Below are 13,657 nucleotides of genomic sequence, written 5' to 3'. Positions count from 1 at the left end.
CTATTGTTTTAATGATAAGTATTGTATTGAATGGCCTCTAAAAGTACATTTGAAAGTGTCCCATAAAATTAGGTGATCTGCTGTACCTATGTTGTACAAAAAAAGTAAATTGTGAGTTTTGTCTTAGTTAAGAACAAATTGTCATCCAATAGGCTTTGATTAAATTTCCAATATCCCCGTCCACGTGGAAATTCTGTAAGAGTTAAATGGAGGCCAATTAGATGGTGGTCCGATCGCATTCGGTCTCCTATTGATACTTTTTTAAACTTTTGATGCCAGCAAGAACAAGACTAAGAAGTAATCAAGAGGCTAGCTTGATTAAGCCTCCTCCATGTATATCTCACTAGGTCAGGGTTTTTCAACCTCCATATACCCACTAGTTCTAATGTATCCATGATCTTTGTAATCTCCTTAAGTGCTTGAGGGTGATCGTTTGTAGAATGATTTCCTTTACGATCCAATGATGTACTGAAAACCGTATTAAAATCTCCCACCATAATAATAGATTGTTTTGTTGCTTGTGAGCTCAATAAATATATATTTTCAAAAGAATTGTGGATCATCATTATTTGGCCCATATAGATTAATTAGACAGATCTGTTTTTGGTCCAATAGCATATTTAAAATAATCCATCTTCCTTGCGGATCTGTTTGCACAATCGGCTCAAAATGTGTAAACTCAGCAAAAAAAGAAAAGTCCTCCCACTGTCAACTGCGTTTATTTTCAGCAGACATAACATGTGTAAATATTTCTATGAACTTAACATTCAACATCTGAGACAAACTGAACATGTTCCACGGACATGTGACTAACAGAAATTGAATGTGTCCCTGAACAAGGGGGGGGGGGGGATCAAAAAGTAACATTCAGTATCTGATGTGGCATTAAGTACTGCAGTGCATCTCCTCCTCATGGACTGCACCAGATTTGCCAGTTCTTGCTGTGAGATGTTACCCCACTCATCCACCAAGGCACCTGCAAGATCCCGGACATTTTTGGGAGGAATGGCCCAAGCCCTCCGATCCAACAGGTTCCAGACGTGCTCAATGGGATTGAGATCCGGGCTCTTTGCTGGCCATGGCAGAACACTGACATTCCTGTCTTGCAGGAAATCATGCACAGAACAAGCAGTATGGCTGGTGGCATTGTCATGCTGGAGGGTCATGTCAGGATGAGTCTGCAGGAAGGGTACCACATGAGGGAGGAGGATGTCTTCCCTGTAACGCACAGCATTGAGATTGCCTGCAATGACAACATGCTCAGTCCGATGATGCTGCGACGTCACCGCCCCAGGCCATGACGGACCCTCCCCCTCCAAATCACAGGCCTCGGTGTAACTCTCGACGGTGGATTTGTGTCCATAGGCAACGTTGTTGCCGGTGATGTCTGGTGAGGACCTGCCTTAGAACAGGCCTACAAGCCCTCAGTCCAGCCTCTCTCAGCCTATTGCGGACAGTCTGAGCACTGATGGAGGGATTGTGCATTCCTTGTGTAACTCGGGCAGTTGTTGTTGCCATCCTGTACCTGTCCCGCAGGTGTGATGTTCGGATGTACCGATCCTGTGTTGGCGTTGTTACACGTGGTCGACCCCTGCAAGGACAATCAGCTGTCCGTTCTGTCTCCCTGTAGCGCTGTGAGACGCCTCAGACAGTACTCACATTGCAATTTATTGCCCTGACCACATCTGCAGTAATCATGCCTCCTTGCAGCATGCCTAAGGCAAGTTCACGCAGATGAGCAGGGCCCCTTGGCATCTTTCTTTTGGTGTTTTTCAGAATCAGTAGAAAGACCTCTTTAGTGTCCTAAGTTTTCTCATAACTGTGACCTTAATTGCCTACCATCTGTAAGCTGTTAGTGTCTTAACGAACGTTCCACAGGTGCATGTTCCTTAATTGTTTTTGGTTCATTGAACAAGCATGGGAAACAGTGTTTAAACCCTTAACAATGAAGATCTGTGAAGTTATTTGGATTTTTAAGATTTATCTTTGAAAGACAGGGTCCCGAAAAAGGGATGTTTCTTTTTTTCTGAGTTTATTAATTAGTATAATCACCCCTTTTGTAGTGCAATGCGTACTGGCGGCAGAGAAGTCAGGCGCAGGAGAGCAAAAACTGATTTACAACGGTGTCATTTAATATCCATAAACCACCGTCAACAGAACAATACAATAAATGGGTCAAACAAAACCCGGTAAAATACCAGCATACCGTGCATAAGCACTACAAGAAAACAATTACCGACAAGGACATGAGGGGGAACAGAGGGTTAAATACACAACATGTAATTGATGGAATTGGAATCAGGTGTGATGGAAGACAAGACAAAACCAATGAAAATGAAAAGTGGATCAGCGATGGCTAGAAGGTCGATGACTTCAACCGCTGAATGCCGCCCGAACAAGGAGAGGGACCAACTTCGGCAGAAGTTGTGACAGTACCCCCCCTTGATGCGCGGCTCCAGCAGCGTGTCGACACTGGCCTCGGGGACGACCCGGAGGGCGAGGCGCAGGGCGATCCGGGCGAAGACGGTGGAACTCCTGCAGCATTGAAGGGTCCAACTCGTCCTCGACCGGAACCCAGCACCTCTCCTCCGGACCATACCCCTCCCACTCCGAGTTAATGAAGGCCCCTCGTCCGACGCCTCGAATCCAGTATGGAGCGAACGGAGTACGCCGGGGCCCCCCCGATGTCTAGAAGGGGCGGAGGAACCTCCCGCACCTCAGACTCCTGGAGCGGGCCAGCCACCACCGGCCTGAAGAGAGACACATAGAACGAGGGGTTAATACGGTAATCAGGTGGAAGCTGTAACCTATAACAAACCTCATTCACTCTCCTTAGGACTTTAAAAATGGCTCCACAAACCGCGGACCCAGCTTCCGGCAGGGCAGGTGGAGGGGCGAGAGCCAGACCCGGTGGGCCTCACTGCGGTGGCGATCTGCGTTCACCTTCTGGCGCGTCACGGCCTGCTGAAGGTGAACACGGACAGCTTCCCATGTCTCCTCCGCACGCCTGAACCAGTCGTCCACCGCAGGAACCTCGGTCTGACTCTGATGCCAAGGCGCCAGAACCGGCTGGTACCCCAGTACGCAGTGGAAGGGAGAGAGGTAAGCAGAGGAGTGGCGAAATTAGTTCTGTGCCATCTCGGCCCAGGGCACGACCGCCGCCCACTCCCCCGGCCGGTCCTGGCAATGGGACCGCAGAAACCTGCCCACATCCTGGTTCACTCTCTCCACCTGCCCATTACTCTTGGGGTGAAACCCTGAAGTAAGGCTGATTGAGACCCCCAGATGTTCCATGAACACCTTCCAGACCCAAGACGTGAACAGGGGGACCCTGATCACAAACTATATCCTCAGTCACCCCGTAGTGCCGTAAGACGTGTGTAAACAAGGCCTCTGCAGTCTGTAGGGCCGTAGGGAGACCGGGCAGAGGGAGGAGACGACAGGACTTAGAGAAACGATCCACAACGACCAGGATCGCCGTGTTACCCTGTGAGGGTGGAAGATCAGTCAGAAAATCCACCAACAGGTGCGACCAAGGCCACTGTGGAACGGGTAAGGGGTGTAGCTTACCTCTGGGCAGGTGCCTAGGAGCCTTACACTGGGCGCACACCGAGCAGGAGGAAACATAACCCTCTCGTCCTTAGCCAAGGTAGGCCACCAGTACCTCCCGCTCAATCAGCGCACTGTCCGACCAATCCCAGGATGACCAGAGGAGGGTGACGTGTGGGCCCAATAGATCAACCGGTCACGAACAGCAGACGGGACGTACAGACGCCCAGCGGGATGCTGGACGGGAGCGGGCTCTGCACGTAACGCCTGCTCAATGTCCGTGTCCAGCTCCCACACTACCGGCGCCACCAGGCAGAAGGCGGGGAGAGTATGGGAGTGGGATCCATGGGCCGCTCCTCTGTCATACTGCCAGGACAATGTGTCTGCCTTCACGTTCTGGGAGCCTGGTCTGTAGGAAAGGGTAAACACAAAACAGGTGGAAAAACATGGCCCACCTTGCCTGGCGAGGGTTCAGTCTCCTCGCTGCCCGGATATACTCCAGATTGCGGTGGTCAGTCCAGATGATAAAAGGGTGTCTAGCCCCCTCAAGCCAATGTCTCCATGCCTTCAAGGCCTTGACGACAGCCAACAGCTCCCGGTCCCCCACGTCATAGTTTCTCGTCGCTGGGCTGAGCTTCTTCGAGAAGAAGGCACAGGGGCGGAGCTTCGGTGGCGTACCCGAGCGCTGAGAGAGCACAGCTCCTATCCCAGCCTCGGAGGTGTCCACCTCCACTACGAACGCCAAAGAGGGATCCGGATGGGCCAGCACGGGAGCCGAGGTAAACAGAGCCCTCAGGTGACTAAAAGCCCTGTCCGCCTCAGCTGACCACTGCAACCGTACCGGGCCCCCCTTCAGCAGTGAAGGAAACCGTAGTAGCACCAATGGAAACCCCTAAACACCTGCCTGAGCACTCTCTCTGCCACCCTGTGAGAGCCCTCTGTGGCCAAGAAACAGTGGGGTTATGACAAGCTAACCAGGGTAGGCCCAGCACCACGGGAAACGCAGGAGAGTCAATAAGGAAGAGACTAATTCTCTCCGTGTGACCCCCCTGCGTCACCATGCCCCCCCCCCCTGCGTCACCATGCCCAAAGGAGCGGTGACCTCCCTAATCAACCCTGACCCTAATGGCCGACTATCTAAGGCGTGAACGGGGAAGGGCACAGCCACGGGAATAATGGGGATCCCTAAACTATGGGCTAACGCTCTATCAATAAAATTCCCAGCCGGGCCTGAATTGACGAGTGCCTCATGCTGGGAATGCGGGGAAAACTCAGGGAAAGTGACACACAAACATATGTGCAACAGAGGGCTCTGGGTGAGAATGGTGCCGGCTCACCTGGGGTGACGCCAGAGCGCCCTGCCTGCTGCCTCGATCCCCAGAGGAACCAACCCGGCACCGACAGGCAGTGTGACCTCTGCGGCCACAGATGGTGCACGAGCTGGAACCCTCTCCGGTCTCCCTGCGCACCGCCTCTCCCAGCTCCATGGGTATCGGAGAGGGGGTGCGAGAAGATGGAACCACCAGACCCCGATCTGAACGTCTGCGGGTAGCCAGCAGGTTGTCCACCCGGGTGGACAGGTCCACCAGCTGGTCGAACGTGAGGGTGGTGTCTCTGCACGCCAACTCCCGACGGACGTCCTCGCACAGACTGCAGCGGTAATGGTCGATCAGGGCCCTGTCGTTCCATCCCGCGCCGGCAGCCAGGGTCGTAAACTCCAGGGCGAACTCCTGGGCGCTCCTCATCTCCTGCCTCAGATGGAAGAGGCGTTCACCCGCTGCTCTACCCTCGGGTGGGTGGTCAAAGACTACCCGGAAACCGCGGGTGAACTCCTCATACTGGTCCATGCCGCATCTCCCTCTCTCCACACGGCATTGGCCCACTCCAGCGCTTTCCCGGTGAGGCACAAGACGAGGGCGGACACGCTCTCACGGCCCGACGGCGCTCAGGGGAGACCCCGGTTGTGCTGGTGGAGGCGCTGGAAGAACTCCGTCTTTCCCAGCGGTCCATTTTCTGCACATCGTGGTCCATGGCGGTGCCATGATGGTGGAGCATTGCTGCGTGCTCCCGGACGCGCTCCTCCACCCCTATACCTGGGGTACCTGCTCCTGCTGACTCCATAGTTTGGTCGGTAATTCTGTAGTGCAATGCATACTGGCGGCAGAGAAGTCAGGCGCAGGAGAGCGAAAACTGATTTACAACGGTGTCATTTAATATCCATAAACCACCGTCAACAGAACAATACACTAAATGGGTCAAACAAAACCTGGTAAAATACCAGTATACCGTGCATAAGCACTACAAGAAAACAATTACTGACAAGGACAGGGGGTTAACCTCTATGGCCTAGGTGGGACGTTAGCGTCCCACTCTATTCAACAGCCAGTGGAATCGCATGGCGCGAAATACAAATACCTCAAATGCAATAATTTCAATATTTCAAACATACGACTATTTTACACCATTTGAAAGATAAGACTCTCGTTAATCTAACCACACTGTCCGATTTCAAAAAGGCTTTACAGCAAAAGAAAAACATTAGATTATGTTAGGAGAGTACATAGACACAAATAACCACACAGCCATTTTTCAAGCAAGCATATATGTCACAAAAACCCAAAACACAGCTAAATGCAGCACTAACCTTTGATGATCTTCATCAGATGACACTCCTAGGACATTATGTTATTCAATACATGCATGTTTTGTTCAATCAAGTTCATATTTATATCAAAAAACAGCTTTTTACATTGGCGTGTGATGTTCAGAACTAGCATTCCCACCGAAAACTTCCAGTGAATTTACTAAATTACTCATGATAAACGTTGACAAAATACATAACAATTATTTAAAGAATTATAGATACAGAACTCCTTTATGCAATCGCTATGTCAGATTTTAAAATAGCTTTTCGGCGAAAGCACATTTTGCAATATTCTGAGTACATAGCTCAGCCATCACGGCTAGCTAATTTGACACCCGCCAAGTTTGGGGCAACCTAAACTCAGAATTACTATTAGAAAACTTGGATTACCTTTGCTGTTCTTCGTCAGAATGCACTCCCAGGACTGCTACTTCCACAACAAATGTTGTTTTTGTTCCTAATAATCCATACTTATGTGCAAATACCCCCGTTTTGTTTGTGCGTTCAGGTCACTATCCAAAGGGTAATGCGAGTGCATTTCGAGACAAAAAAATTCAAAATGTTCCTTTACCGTACTTAGAAGCATGTCAAACGCTGTTCAAAATCAATTTATGGTATTTTTCTCGTAAAATAGCGATAATATTCCAACCGGACAATACTGTATTCATTCAAAGAGGAAAATAAAAAATGGCAAGGTCTCGTGAACGCGCATTTCCATTCCCTTTGTCCTCAGGCAGACCACTGACAAACTGAGTTACTATACTTTGCCCAGAGACAGGAGACGCCCCAATCTGCTTTCTGGCGGCTTTAGAGAGACAAGGGAAGCCTTAGAAAGTGCAACATAACCCCACGGATACTGTAGTTTCGATAGACAAGCAAAAGGAGAACTACAAAATCGCAGACAGGCCACTTCCTACTTGGAATCTTCTCAGGTTTTTGCCTGCCATATGAGTTCTGTTATACACAGACACCATTCAAACGGTTTTAGAAACTTTAGAGTGTTTTCTATCAAAATCTACTAATAATATGCATATTCCCATTTCTGGGCAAGAGTATTAACCAGTTTAAATCGGGTACGTTTTTTATCCGGCCGTGAACCGGCCTCCTAGCCCAGACAGGTTAAATACACAATATGTAATTGATGGAATTGGAACCAGGTGTGATGGAAGACAAGACAAAACCAATGGAAAATGAAAAGTGGATCAGCGATGGCTAGAAGGTCGGTGACTTCGACCGCCGAACGCCGCCCGAACAAGGAGAGGGACCAACTTCGGTGGAAGTTGTGACACATTTTTGAGTATCTTTGACCATGACAAAAATATATTTCCCTCTCCGTCCTTTTTTCCACCCAACCATCTATATTTGTATTATGAGTTTCTTGTGAACAATAGATATTATATTATTTCTCTTTTAGCCATGTAAAAATGTATCTTATTTTTTTATGATCTGCTAGGCCATTACAAGTATAACTTGCTATACTTATTTCCCCACTTACCATAATGATATCCATGTTTCAATTATACTTACCACAACCAATGTTAGTAAACTTACCATTAAAAGCACCATGATGATTAAGTGTCCTTTTAGCTGTACCATAATAATTTGCACTGTTAAGCATACTGTAACTTTGTAAACCTCCAATTGTCCTAATATTCCACCCACTAAAACCTCCCCCCATATCTAGGTCTGTTGTCACTAAGACCATCAGACCATCTCCCTGACTCATGACGCACCTTTGCGTCCTAAGGCAAACCCTTGGCTGCCAATTGGTGTTGGCCAGAGGGAAATATGGGCAGTTCCATGATAACATAATTATCTATGAGGATGCCTAAGAGAACTAACCAAATAACATGGAAAACAGTCTGGGAAAAATAAATACGCTTAGGTTGGAGTCATTAAAACTTGTTTTTCAACCACTACACAATTTTCTTGTTAACAAACTATAGTTTTGGGAAGTCGGTTAGGACATCTACGTTGTGCATGTCACAAGTAATTTTTCCAACAATTGTTTACAGACAGATTATTTCACTTATAATTCACTATATCACAATTCCAGTGGGTCAGAAGTTTTACACTAAGTTGACTGTGCCTTTAAACAGCTTGTAATATTCCAGAAAATCCATGATGTCAAGCAAAGAGCCACTGAGTTTGAAGGTAGGCTTTGAAATACATCCACAGGTACACCTCCAATTGACTCAAATTATGTCAATTAGCCTATCAGAAGCTTATAGAGCCATGACATCATTTGCGTCAATTGGAGGTGTACCTGTGGATGTATTTCAAAGCCTACCTTCAAACTCAGTGCCTCTTTGCTTGACATCATGGGAAAATCAAAAGAAATCAGCGAAGACCTCAGAAAAAACATTGTAGACCTCCACAAGTCTGGTTCATCCTTGGGAGCAATTTCCAAACGCCTGAAGGTACCACGTTCATCTGTACAAACAATAGTACGCAAGTATAAACATCTGACCACACAGCCGTCATACCGCTCAGGAAGGAGATGCGTTCTGTCACCTAGAGATGAACGTACTTTGGTGCGAAAAGTGCAAATCAATCCCAGAACAACAGCAAAGGACCTTGTGAAGATGCTGTGGAAACCAGTACAAAGGTATCTATATCCACAGTAAAACGAGTCCTATATTGACATAACCTGACAGGTCGCTCAGCAAGGAAGAAGCCACTGCTCCAAAACCGCCATAAAAAGCCAGACTACGGTGTGCAACTGCACATGGGGACAAAGATAGTGCTTTTTGGAGAAATGTCCTCTGGGATGAAATAAAAATAGAACTGTTTGCCCATAATGACCATTGTTATGTTTGGAGGAAAAAGGGGGAGGCTTGCAAGCTGAAGAACACCATCCCAACCGTGAAGCACGGGGTGGCAGCATCATGTTGTGGGGGTGCTTTGCTGCAGGAGGGACTGGTACACTTCACAAAATAAATGGCATCAGGGAGGAAAATTGTGTGAATATATTGAAGCAACATCTCAAGAAATCAGTAAGTTAAAGCTTGGTCGCAAATGGGTCTTCCAAATGGATAATGACCCCAAGCATACTTCCAAAGTTGTGGCAAAATGGCTTTAGGACAACAAAGTCAAGGTATTGGAGTGGCCATTACAAAGCCGTGACCTCAATCCCATAGAAAATATGGTGGGCAGAACTTTAAAAGTGTGTGCGAGCAAGGAGGCCTACAAACCTGACTCAGTTACACTAGCTCTGTCAGGAGGAATGGGCCAAAATTCACCCAACTTATTGTGGGAAGCTTGTGGAAGACTACCCGAAATGCAATGCTACCAAATACTAATTGAGTGTATGTAAACTGACCCACTGGGAATGTGATGAAAGAAATAAAAGCTGAAATAAATCATTCTCTACTATTATTCTGACATTTCACATTCTTAAAATAAAGTGGTGATCCTAACTGACCTAAGACAGGAAATTTTTACTAGGATGAAATGTCAGGAATTGTGAAAAACTGAGTTTAAATGTATTTGGCTAAGGTGTATGTAAACTTCTGACTTCAACTGTAAATATATCGCAAGACCAGTCCCTTTTTTTATGTCCATTACATGCAAGACATATTTTATGTGGTCCTCATTCTATCCTGTTGTATTCCGACAATAAAAGGAAGAAGGAAAATGGAACATAGATTCTAACAGCCACTAATGACTGCAAGTAAAAATGTGTTTTCATCACATTATATCCTATTGTATCGTTCCATGGCTGTGCCAGAGCCGACCGCAAGCCAACCCCGGGCACTCCCTTATGGGAAGGCATACTCAAGTTCAACTCACAATCGATTCCGACACAGCCACGGCACGACAGCCACGAACACATACAGTACTGATAATCCAGAGCGAGTAAACTTGTAAAACCAACCCTCTCTCCACCATACACGTTTTTTATTCCAGGGTTGTTGCTATATCACCTCAGCTGTTTTACACCTAGGCCTATAGCATTAGGATCAAGAATATAAAAGGTAGCATAAATAGCTTATATAGAAATATATATATATATATATATATATATATATATATATATATAATATAATATATCTCTCGCTTAGAGAAGTGCTTCCATAAGCCAATTATCGTTAACTTGAATCCCTTTATCCCAATGTTAAGCAGCCCACACACACTAGAGACAACAACCCTGTTGACAATACCTAATCCATCCATTTGCCGGTGTGTATCGGAAGAATAATCATCCTTTACATTTTTTACATTGAGATTTATTTTTTAAATGTAAAAGTGTAATACCAATTATTTTAGGATCGTATAGGCCTATTCCAATAGAGACCCTAGGCAGGTTTTTAATTATATAATCCTTTATCCGAGCCCTATAATACATATATTCATATTGATTATGTTTTATCTTAAAAGATAATCATTCCGATTCACATCGGCAAACAAGGGCCGCACTATATAACAGCTTTTAAGTCATAATATACCCAACCTCTACAATTAGGACATATCATCATAAACAACAAAAAAACAACCTTGGTATTTCTAATGTACAATCTTCAAATTAAATACAGAAAAAAATCATAAAGAATAAAAAAGGTCAGCCTTACCCATCCTCGCCTTCCTCGAAATCAAAACCTGATATTACGTCCATATAGTCCAAAGTTCCATATAGCCTATAATGAAAATTGATAAGTTCATCATACCCATTCAGCATTACCATAAATCCAACCTTATTTTAAGTCCACGGTTCCATAATGCATGAATAAAAACAAAAAAAGTTGTTCATGGAAAATAATTGTTTTTGTAAAAAAACAATGAATCCATATTTTTATTGTGGTGCAAATATGTATAGGGGACTACTTCAACAGTAGGTAGCTACACTCACAGACACGTTATAATCTTTGAGTCCTTGAACATTTGATTATTTACATATAATTGATCGACCACTAGACGAACATTCTGCTTCTCTGCTCTGAGCCTTTTGAAAGTGGGGTACAGGGCACGTTGTCTCTCCACTATTTCATGAGGAAATTGTTCATTAATAGAGAATGGGGTGTTCTTCAATTCCCCACCCTTTTGTAACAAGGACATTTTCATTTTCTAGTGGGTTAGCATAGCTACGATCGGACGGGGCCTTCTCTCTGCTCTGTTACCAAAACGGTGAGCTCTTTGAAAATCAATTGTTTCCACCTGTTCGTCCGTCATCTTGAGATTACGTTTCATGAACACCTTGACTTTTTCCATCGTTGACATCCTCCTTTATTCCCATTATAACAATATTATTTCTCATACTTCTGCACTTTAGATCAAGTAATTCGCTTTAATTGTTTTATTATCATACCGTAGTGCACAGTAGTTTTCAATATCTTATTTTCCACTTGTAGTTCTTCCATCATTTTATTACTGTAATCCATTCCTCTTTTTAAGGCCTCAACCTTCCCCAAGAGCCCAGGCAATAGATCAATTTTTTTTAACTGCTCTCTCATGCTTGTAAGCAATGCTCTATCTTATGGAGACAGTTATAAAAAAAATCCCCCTCCAATGTTAAGTTTGGAATTTTAGACGATGGCTTTCCTCCTGTTTCGCTTGCAGAACTCGAGGGAAGGTCTTCTCTTGTTTGTTTCGATGTATCTGTTTCTTTTTTAAGCATATCAAAATTCGGATCAATATATCGTTCCAGATTCTCTATATTATCCAGAATGCTTTGTTTTGTAGTTATCAGCTAATCCTCATTTTTTTGTGATTAATTCATAGGACAAAGTGTGCCTACCACGCTGCCACCTGTTACGTCATCACCCTCTAGAGCCCCCTGACTAGTTGTTTTGATACACCATCCAAAGTGTAATTAATAACTTCACCATGCTCAAAGGTATATTCAATGTCTGCTTTTTTTTTTTACGCGTCTACCAATATGTGCCCTTCTTCATGAGGCAATGGAAAACCTCCCTGGTCTTTGTTTTTGAATCTGTGCATGAAATCCAATGCTTAACCTTACAAATCATTTTATGTGTGGGGTACAGAGATGGGGTAGTCATTAAAAAAAATCATATTAAACACCATTATTGAACACAGAGTGAGTCCATGCAACTTAATGTCTGACTTGTTAAAACTTCTTATGGCTTGAATCCCGTTAGCGGGATCGATATGACAACAGCCAGTGAAAGTGCAGGGCGCCAAATTCAAAACAAAAATCTCATAATTAAAATTCCTCAAACATACAAGTATTATACACCATTTTAAAGCTTTACTTCTTGTTAATCCAGCCACAGTGTCTGATTTCAAAAAGGCTTTACGGCGAAAGCAAACTATGATTATGTTAGGTCAGCACCTAGTCACAAAAAAACAGCCATTTTCCAGCCAAAGAGAGGAGTCACAAAAAGCAGAAAGAGATAAAATGTATCACTAACCTTTGCTGATCTTCATCAGATGACACTCATAGGACTTCATGTTATACAATACATGTATGTTTTGTTCGATAAAGTTCATATTTATATCCAAAAATCTCAGTTTACATTGGCGCGTTATGTTCAGTAATATTTTGCCTCCAAAACATCCGGTGATTTTGCAGAGAGCCACATCAATTTACAGAAATACTCATCAAATGTTGATGAAAATACAAGTGTTATGCATGGAACTTTAGATAAACCTCTCATGAATGCAACTGCTGTGTCAGATTTCAAAAAAGCTTTACCGAAAAAGCACACCATGCAATAATCTGAGTACTGCGCTCAGACACAAAAACATGCCATACAATATATCCACCATGTTGGAGTCAACAATAGTCAGAAATAGCATTATAAATATTCACTTACCTTTGATGATCTTCATCAGAATGCATTCCCAGGAATCCCAGGTCCATAATAAATGTTTGTTTTGTTCGATAAAGTCCATCCTTTATGTCCAAATACCTCCTTTTTGTTCGCGCCTTCAGTTCACAAATCCACATTCATGACGCGCAGGTCAGACGAAAACTCAAACATTTCTATTACAGTTTGTAGAAACATGTCAAACGGTGTATAGAATGAATCTTTAGGATGTTTTTATCATAAATCCGCAATAAAGTTTCAACCGGAGAAATCCTTTGTCTTCAGAAATGCAATGGAACTGAGCTACCTCTCATGTGAGCTCGCATGGCTGAGGCTCATGCCCTGCTGGCAGTCCTCTCACTCAATGAGCTCTTATTCATCCCCACTTCACAGTAGAAGCCTCAAACAAGGTTCTAAAGACTGTTGACATCTAGTGGAAGCCTTAGGAAGTGCAAAATGACTGTAGTTTGGATAGACAATCACTTGAAAAACTACAAACCACTTCCTGTTTGGATTTTTTCTCTGGTTTTTGCCTGCCATATGGGTTCTGTTATACTCACAGACATCATTCAAACAGTTCTAGAAACTTCAGAGTGTTTTCTATCCAAATCTACTAATGATATGCCTATCTTAGTTTCTGGGCATGAGTAGCAGGCAGTTTACTCTGGGCACGTCAGTCATCCAAGCTACTCAA

The 13,657-nt window shown here is 44.5% G+C and overlaps 1 protein-coding gene across 3 annotated transcripts in view; it reads left to right on the top strand.

Annotated features, from left to right (window-relative positions):
• The window catches only part of LOC106565000 (echinoderm microtubule-associated protein-like 6), a 73,026-nt gene that overhangs the window by 45,938 nt on the left and 13,431 nt on the right, over positions 1-13,657 (top strand). The gene's annotated exons all lie outside the window — the stretch shown is intronic.

This window comes from Salmo salar, chromosome ssa12, assembly GCF_905237065.1.
Source record: "Salmo salar chromosome ssa12, Ssal_v3.1, whole genome shotgun sequence".
Lineage (NCBI taxonomy): Eukaryota > Metazoa > Chordata > Actinopteri > Salmoniformes > Salmonidae > Salmo > Salmo salar.
Note: the sequence above shows the minus strand (reverse complement) of the source record. Positions and strands in the feature narration are given on the sequence as shown.